The sequence below is a fragment of the Panthera leo genome, chromosome B1 (genome assembly GCF_018350215.1).
Source record: "Panthera leo isolate Ple1 chromosome B1, P.leo_Ple1_pat1.1, whole genome shotgun sequence".
In the NCBI taxonomy this organism is placed as follows: Eukaryota; Metazoa; Chordata; class Mammalia; order Carnivora; family Felidae; genus Panthera; species Panthera leo.
Window position 1 is genome coordinate 104,391,858 of NC_056682.1, and position 9,256 is coordinate 104,401,113.

Consider the following 9,256-nt stretch of genomic DNA (forward strand, 5'->3'; position numbering starts at 1 on the left):
TAAAAATGAAAACATTATTCTTCATTAAAAACTTTTAAAAAATATCCATGTGACATCAATCACAACCTACTTGAACATTTCAATGGTGAGTGGTTTCATAAGGCAAATATTTTACAGAAAACTAGAATTAAATTAGATCTCAGGTAGTATTTTCAAAAGTACTAACTTTGTTGTCAACACTAAATTGCCTTGTTTATTAAAACAAATACTTATACAGACATTCTATGTTATCTTTCTTACACAGAATCATATCATTTTCCCAAGAAACCCAGGAGATTTTACACAAATTGATATGCATTAAATAACTCAGAAGAGGGGCGCCTGGGTGGCTCAGTCGGTTAAGCTTCCGACTTTGGCTCGGGTCATGATCTCGCGGTTCGTGGGGTTGAGCCCTGCGTTGGCTCTGTGCTGTCAACTCGGAGCCTGGGGCCTGCTTTGGATTCTGTGTCTCCCTCTCTCCCTGCCCCTCTCCCACTCATGCTGTCTCTCAAAAATAAGTATTAAGAAAAAAAAATTTTAAATAAAAAATAAATAACTCAGAAGAAACCTTAAATTGATAAACAAATCTTGGTGAACTAAAGTAAATTTCTACATTATTCACAAATGCATGTTCTTGACTAAAAGGACTTTAAATTTAATTAAAAGCAATTATCACTGAGGTGCCTGGCTGGCTCAGTCAAAAAAGCGTGCAATTCTTGGTCCCAGCGTCATGAGTTCAAGCCCCAAATTGAGTGTAGAGATTAGTTAAATAAATAAAATTTTAAAAATAAAACAAGTATTATTAATAAGTTTTGTTTAATCAATTAAACTTCCTTCCTATATTCATTCACTCAACAAACATTTACTGAGCCAGGTATTCCGCCAGGCACTGGACTAATAATGAGGAAAGGCAGACAATAATACAATGAGTAACAACTTGTAACTTGTACTAGAAGAGCTATGTGCTGAGTGCTAACAGAAAAACAATGCAAGGAAAGAGGGTGGAAAATGCATATAAGGTGAGACAGTTTGCACTTTTAAACAGGATAGATAGTCATGGAAAGTTTAGTTGCGAATTGTTACCTTTGCACAAATGTTTGAAGGTGGTGAAGATACCACCTGGGAAAAAGACATCCCGAACAGAGTGAATTTGAATAGCATGCTTACCATGTTGGGAAAATGGTAAGCTATTCAATGTGGCAGAAGAAATGTGAACAAAGAACAGACAAGATGAAAAGGAGGGATGGGAACAGATCATGTGGGGCACTGAAAAACCTCTGTGAGGACTTTGGCTCTAAACTCTTTTTCAAAGCACAAAAACCTACGAAAGAATGAGAGAGATCAGTTCAATACCAATGGTCAAATGCCCACTAAGGAAAGCATTGAGGAATAAAGAAGCATCTTATCTAAAGAATTAAAGCCAGGGCTTACTTCCAGCCCAACATATTAGCTCATCACTTATTAGCTGTTCGGTCTTAGATAAATCCTTATCCTCTCTGATTTACAGCTTCTTCATCTATAAAATGGAGATAACAATAATAGCCCCAATTAACATAGATTAAATGTTTCAAGAATTCTAAAACACTATACTATGTTAGTTGTTTCCTTTTTAACTCTGTGGATTGCAACCTTCCCTAAAGTGATCTAAATGATCCCCAAATATTTAATATAAGTTTTTAATAAATGCATAATATTACAACATTAAAGGAGCTCTACATTGGTAGTAAATTTGTATTTTTAATGAAAGAATCCTATTAAAATGATACTCTTTCATCATTTACTAGGCACCAGGTTTGCATCATGAACTGTGCTGAAGTATATAAAACAACCCCTCCCTTTAATGAGCTTACTTTGGTGAAGGGCAAACACACAAACAGATAATTTTAAAATACTGTGGCTTCCACTCTTGTGCAAGATGTCAAACTAGTATATGCCCTCTGCTCCCTAACCCCAGCCCAAGTCTGGAGATTATACAAAAGGAATAGGTAGCCAAATGAGAAACAGGAAGAAACCTTAAGGACACCAAAGTAACTGGCTTCTAAAGTGGGAAGGAAACAGCAGCCAAGAAATAGAGAGGGACAAGTGCTACAGACTGGAAAAGAGCTTTCGAGTTAGGACCTTTTCCTTTCTTCACATTGCTCTCGGCAGAGAATTCCCACCCCACACAATGCAATGAAACAGGAAAGTTCAGCTACCCCGCTAGTGCCATCTGGAGTGTAAGGGAGATTATAACATTATAACAACAGGAAAGCACTAGAGCACAACCAGTTTGGTTACCAGTTTGGGAACTGGTAACAAGTACGGGGACCTGCAAGGGCCCTGTGTGTTCTTCTCTCATGCCTACTTCACAAATAGAACAGAGATTAGTAGGATCTGGAAAAAATCATGCCGCTAGGCTGGGTAACAGTCTCAGGCTGCATCACTCCAGATCAAGCCCCTCTACTCACATTCTACCTCTACTCACTGAAATCATTTGAATAAACACAAATGAGAGTTCACCCGTCTCATGTAAACATTATTAGTTTGTAATTTGGTTGTACTCCAGGAAAAAGACAACCAGACACTTGAGGAGTAGGAGCAAACTGAACATTTTACAACATAGGAAACAGAATAAACAGACCGAAGGAAATACAAATTTAAAATAAACAATAAATATCCACCAACTGAATATGGCAGCTTTTTAAAATACTGCAATTTTGCAAAAGAATGACTTAACTAGCAAAATGGATAGAAGTGAAAACCATATTAAGAAGCAATAAGCTCAGATCAGGAAATTTTCCTGCAAGTACTAAAAAAGGAGTAAAGAAGTGGAAAATATAAACATTTCAAAAAAGCTAAAAGGCATGAGTGAAATCTAAAACTATCAATACTATCTAAAAGAATTCCCAGAAAAACTAAATTGAGTGAATACTTTTAAAAATGACTATGATTTTTCCACAATTAAAAGCCAAAAAACTCACAGACAGAGAATACATAACTCAAAAAAATCCACACATGATGTGGGGAAGGAAGTAGGATGAAAGTTATGAAGGCTTAAACTGAAAAGAGAGAGAAAAAAGAGATTTTCAAGCCCATTTATTGGCAAACAATAGAAATGGAGACACCTGGGTGGCTCAGTTAAGCCTCTGACTCTTTATTTTGGCTCAGGTCACGATCCCAGGGTGGTGGGATTGAGCCCTGTGTCAGGCTCTGTGCTGAGTGTACAGCCTGCTTGGGATTCTGTCTCCCTCTCTCTCTCTGCCCCCCCCCCCCAACACGCAAGCTTGCTCGCTTGCTCTCTCTCTCTCAAAATAAACATTTTAAAAAGAAAGAAAACATGAATCAAAAAATAAACTTTTGTAAAAACTAATATAACAGACAAAATTTTCACAAGCTTGATTAAGGAAAAAAAGAAACATATATAAACACCAAGGAAATTGATAAATGAGAAATGACCACAGATACAGAAGCAACCAAAAGAACTATAAACGAATATCACTTAAGTTTTATGGCAATAACTTCCAAAATCTAAAGGAAAGGGTAATTTCCCCAAAAAATACAAATTAACAAAATCAAGCCAAGAAAAAGTAGAAAATATTTTCGAAACCTAGAACAATGTGGAAACAAAAGTTCTCCCACCGCAAATGCCATCTGGATCACATGGATTCAAAGTTCAATTTTATCTAAAAGTTAAAGAACCTTTAATTCTAATGGTATATTATTGCAGGGCACAGGAAAAATAATATACAAAGTATCCCAAATCATTTCATGAAGCTAACATAACCTGAATATCAAAACACGATAAATTTCAGACTAATGTGACTTGGATATAAAACTCATAAATAAAGCACTAGCAAACATAATGCATCAATGTGTCAAAGAATAATATACACTATTGAAAAGAATAGTCAAGGAGGGTTTATTCCAGGAATGCATATGTGATTCTATATTTATGCTTTCAATAAATATTCGGGAGGTTATGCAGAAAAGAGCTAACAAAGCAATGTTTGCAACAGCCAAAAGGTGGAAACCCAAATGTTCATCAACTAACGGAAGGGATAAACAACATATGGTATGAGCATGTTACATGTGTATACATACTCTAACAGTGGAATATTATTCAGCTATAAAAAGAAATGAAGTTGGGGCGCCTGGGTAGCTCAGTGGGTTAAGCGCCTGACTTCGGCTCAGGTCATGATCTCGCGGTCAGTGAGTTCGAGCCCCACGTCGGGCTCTGTGCTGACAGCTCAGAGCCTGGAGCCTGTTTCAGATTCTGTGTCTCCCTCTCTCTCTGACCCTCCCCTGTTCATGCTCTATCTCTCTCTCAGTCCCAAAAATAAATAAATGTTAAAAAAAAAAATTAAAAAAAAAAAAAAGAAATGAAGTACTTTTCATACTACCATATGGATGAACACCGAAAACACTTTGCTAAGTGAAAGAAGTCAGTCATGCAGGACCACACGTTATGTTTCCATTGATACAAAATGTCCAGAACAGAGAAATCTAGAGACAGTCAGTGATTGCTTTGACTCTAGAAATGGGGGTTATAGAGATGAGAAGGGAAGAGTAACAGCTAAAGGATACAAGGATTCTTCTCGAGATGATGAAAATGTTCTAAAATTGTGGTGATAGGTCTGCCTAAAAACTACTGAATTGTACTTTCAATGAGTAAATTGTATGATATGTGAATTATATTTCAATAAAACTACGTAAGAAAAAAGAAAAAAGACAACATAGCAAGACCAGAGATTGCCATCTCAGAAAGGCCTGTTTGCAAGGTTTTAGGCTTTTGGAATTTAAATTTTTGAGAGGATTCCCACCACAATAACTAGTGAGTGCTGGTTACTGTGCCTGAACTGTGTTTTATCCTGAACACCTGTTTTCCTTCTGGAAGTATGGAATTTTGATAACCTATGAAGCAGAGGATAACTATGTGACTACTCCAATAAAACCCTACGCACTGAGTCTCTAAACAGCTTTCTGACAGACAACACTACTTGTCACCACAATTTGGTGCTGGAGGAATTCGTGTGTTTTTTGTAACTCTGCTGGAATAAAATTGTGAGAAACTTGTGCCTGATTTCCATCAGACATCACCCCATGATCGCTCCCCATTTGCTGATTTTGCTTTATTTCTTTTTGCCATAATTAATAAAGCATACCAGGAAATACTATATGCTGAGTACTCGGAGTTTTACAAAATCACCAAACCTGGGAATGAGAGGGATCTTGGAGACCTCAACACAGAGGCATTATGAAAGTACTTTGTTTCTACCAGGCTTGCAAAGTTAAAAGAGACACTGTTGGTTGGGATAAATGGAAAGAAGTGCTTTCTCTTCTTGTTGACTAATAAAACATGTGATTATACTGTACTACCCTTGCAGAAATATTACATCAACCTGGCAACAACCGTTAAATTTAAAAACATTTATTTATTTATTTATTTATTTATTTTTCATTTGAGAGAGAGAGAGAGAGAGAAGGGGAAAAGGACAGAGGGAAAGGGAGAGAGAATCTTAAGCAGGCTCCATACTCAGCACAGAACCTGACACGAGGCTTGATCTTACAACCCTGGGAACGTGACCTGAGCCAAAATCAAGAGTTGGACACTCAGCCAACTGAGCCACCCAGGCACCCCAAAACAAACACCCTTCAATCTAAAAGCTCTAATACTGAGATTCTATGCCCCCCCAAAAGTATTACCTTTTTGAGCTGTACTATGTAGGTGCAATAAATAAGGAAAGAATCAAAATGAATATCCATAAACAGGAACATAATTATATAAGAGGGTGTTTTTGAGTGACAAAGGCAAAATGCAGAAATGTAATATAATCCCATTTTTGTAAAACATATGTGAAAAAATAATATGCTTTACATGAACTTCTTAACAAGGAAGAGTGTGTATATGTTTTATTAAAATGGGGATGGACAGCCAAACTTGAAAATAAAAGTGAAAAAAAAAAAAGCCTGTACGAAAAAAACCTATAGTATGTATCTTAATTACATTCACACATTATAAGTTATGTACGTGTATACACACACAAAAAATTTAAATAAATACGACATACCAGAAAACAACAAATGAAAAGAAATTTGATATTGCAATTTTAGGCTCAGATAAAATTGACTGAATAAAAATACAACTGATCTCTCTACACTGATTTTGTATCCTGTAACTGTACCGAATTCGAGCATTAGTTCTAACAGTTCCTGCTGGAGCCTTAATAGTTTCACTTCTTCTTTTCCTATTTGGATGCCATTTATTTCTTTTTCTTGACTAACTGCTCTGGCTAGGACTTCCAGTGCTATGTTGAATAGGTGTGGTGAGAATGGGCACCCTGTTTTGTTTCTGATCTTAGAGGAAAAGCTTTTGCCTTTTCATAATTAAAAATGATGTCAGCTGTGTAGTTGTCATAAATGGCTTTTATTATATTGAGGCACATTCCCTCTATACCCACTTTGTTGAGAAATTTTATACTGGAAGGGTATTAAATTTCGTTAAATGCTTTTCTGCATGTAATCTTTCCTTTCTTTAATGTGGTATATGACATTTATTGATTTTCAAATATTGAACCATCCTTGCACGTCAGGAATAAATCCCACTTGATCATAGTACATGATCCTTACAATATGCTACTGAATTTGATTTCCTAACATTTTGCTGAGAATTTTTCCATCTATACTTGCCAGGGATATTGGCCTATATTTTCTTTCCTTGTAGTGTCCTTATTTATCTTTGTTATCAGGGTAAAGCTGGCCTCATAAAAAGGAGTTTGGACGTGTTCCCTTTTCTTCAATTGATTTAAAAGTGAATATTAAGCTAGAAAACAAATTGAATTGTATTCACCAAATGGCATATTAGAGTCCTAACCTCCAGTGCCTGTGAACACTTGGAAATAGGGCTTTTGCAGATGTAATGAGGTTAAGATGAGGTCATTAGTGTGGGCCCTTATCCAATAAGGCTAGCAGTTATCATTAAAAGAGACAGAAACACACAGAGAGAATACTGTTTAATGACAGGCAGAGAATGGTGCGATACAACTACAGGTAAGGGAACACCAAGGATTGACAGCCACCACCAGAAGCAAAAAGGGGAAAGGAAGGCTTCTGCTCAGAGCCCTTGAAAGAAAACAACTCTGCCAACCTTGATTTTGGACTTCCAGACTCTGGAGCTGTGAGAGAATAAATTTCTATTGTTTTATGTCATTCATTTTGTTCTGCTTTGCTACAGCGGTCCTAGAAAACTAATAAAAGCGCTAATAAAGCTATGAAATTCCTTTGTTCTTTTACGTTTATTGGGATTTGTTTTGATTATAAAATATTACATAGATTTTTAAAATAACATAGAAGTACTGCATAGGGAAAATATAGAATACCCATAATCCTACATAAAATCACTGCTAATAAAGCTACTGAAATATATTTTTAATAGTATCCTGGCCTAACCATCAAATTATACAGTAAAATTTCATTTTAACATCTTTTCACTAATAAGCAATACAGCAACTCAAAGACACGCTGAAGACTTTTTATTGGTACACTACAACTGTTCACCTAACTAGTAAAAGTATTCAAGGTTTCATTTTCAATAACTCGATAGCAAGGTGAAGAGGTATAGCAAGGTGAAGCAATTAAAAGCCTAATTCATTATAGAGGTATCTTGACTTCTGTAAATTGAAGGATTAGAGTAAGGAAGATACAACTGAAGAACAGATATCCTTTGACACACAAAACCACTGTCACCCCACAAATGGAGGTATTGGAGAAGAGTGTACTAGAACATTTATAAAACAAAGACAGAAAATGAGATTAAAGTCATAAGAAAATACTGTACCACCACAAACAAAAACAGCAAATTTTAAGTAATTCCCAATGTTCTGTACTTTTTTGCACTATTTCTTTTCATCTAAAAAAGAACTATGCTTTATCTCTCATGGCTTTTACCTACTCACTAGTTCCCACTGATAACTAACCAGAGAAAGACATGAGTTCATGTGTATCCAGAATATAGAGTATGAACATTAAAGACAATGGCTTATAGCAATCTGTTTTAAGATACGACTTCAGAAGCCAATTATGCCAAAGCAGGCATAACCTAACATTTCTTTGCCTTGACAAAGGCCAAAACGGAACTCTTGCTTTGCCTATATCTTCCCCCTCATCTCATTTGATGGTAACTTTGTCTTTCCAGTTGCTGAGAACAAGTATCTTGCTATGATCTTTGACTCTGCTTTCTCACCTACCTCTGTCAGAATGTGACCAATTCTCACCCCCTCTGCTTCTACTATTCTCGCTTCTACTATTCTCGACGTATCCATCATCAAATCTTGCCTGGATTGCTAGAATAGCCTAATTGTCTCCTAGATGCTGCCCTTACCCAACAAAACCTACCCTCAAGAACAGGCAAAAAGAACCATCTAAAATTAAATCATAATGTCATCCCCCTCCTTATAATCTTTCAATGGGTCTTTATTACCTTCAGATTAAAACCCAAAAAGTCTTTACAATGGGCTGCAAGGCCCTATACTACCTGCCAAAAGTAAAAAACACTTTTTTCTATACTCTCACTGCACTAATGAGACCAGATGTGTTCTTCCACAAGCCATTCTCCAATTCTCAGTGGACACCAACACAATACCTACAATTTAACTCAATTTTGACATTATCTACCTGCAGTCAGTGTCAAATCCCAAGACAAGGGCTCAGTCCCAAAAGACCATCCCACTCACTTCAGCTGCTCATCACATGTCCCAAGTTGTTACCTGTACTTCTGATTAATTGCCTATAATTTGGAGGTTCCCATGACATTCTCCATAGATCCAATTAATTTGCTAGCATGGCTCACAGAACTCAGGAAAACAGCTTACCGACTAGACTTGAGGTTTATTATGAAAAGATACTCGGAAACAGCCAGATGGAAGAGAGGCAAAGGGTAAGGTATGTGGGAAGGGGGATGGAATGTCCATGCCCTCTCCAGACATACGCCCTCCCGGCACCTCCCTATGTTCAACAATCCAAAAGCTCTCCAAATCCCTTCAGTTAGGATTTTTTATGGAGGCTTCATTACACAGGGCACAACTGATTAAATCACTAGCAATTAGTGATTAGCTCGAAATCCACCGCGCTCCCCTCCCTGGAAGTGGAGGGAGGTGGACAGGCTGAAAGTTCAATTCCTCTATTCACACAGTTGGTTCCCCTGGCAACCAGCACCCCCTCCTAAGGCTATCTAGGAGCTCTGAACCACCAGTCATCTCATTAGCATGCAAAAAAACACATTTATTGCTTCCAGAGATTCCAA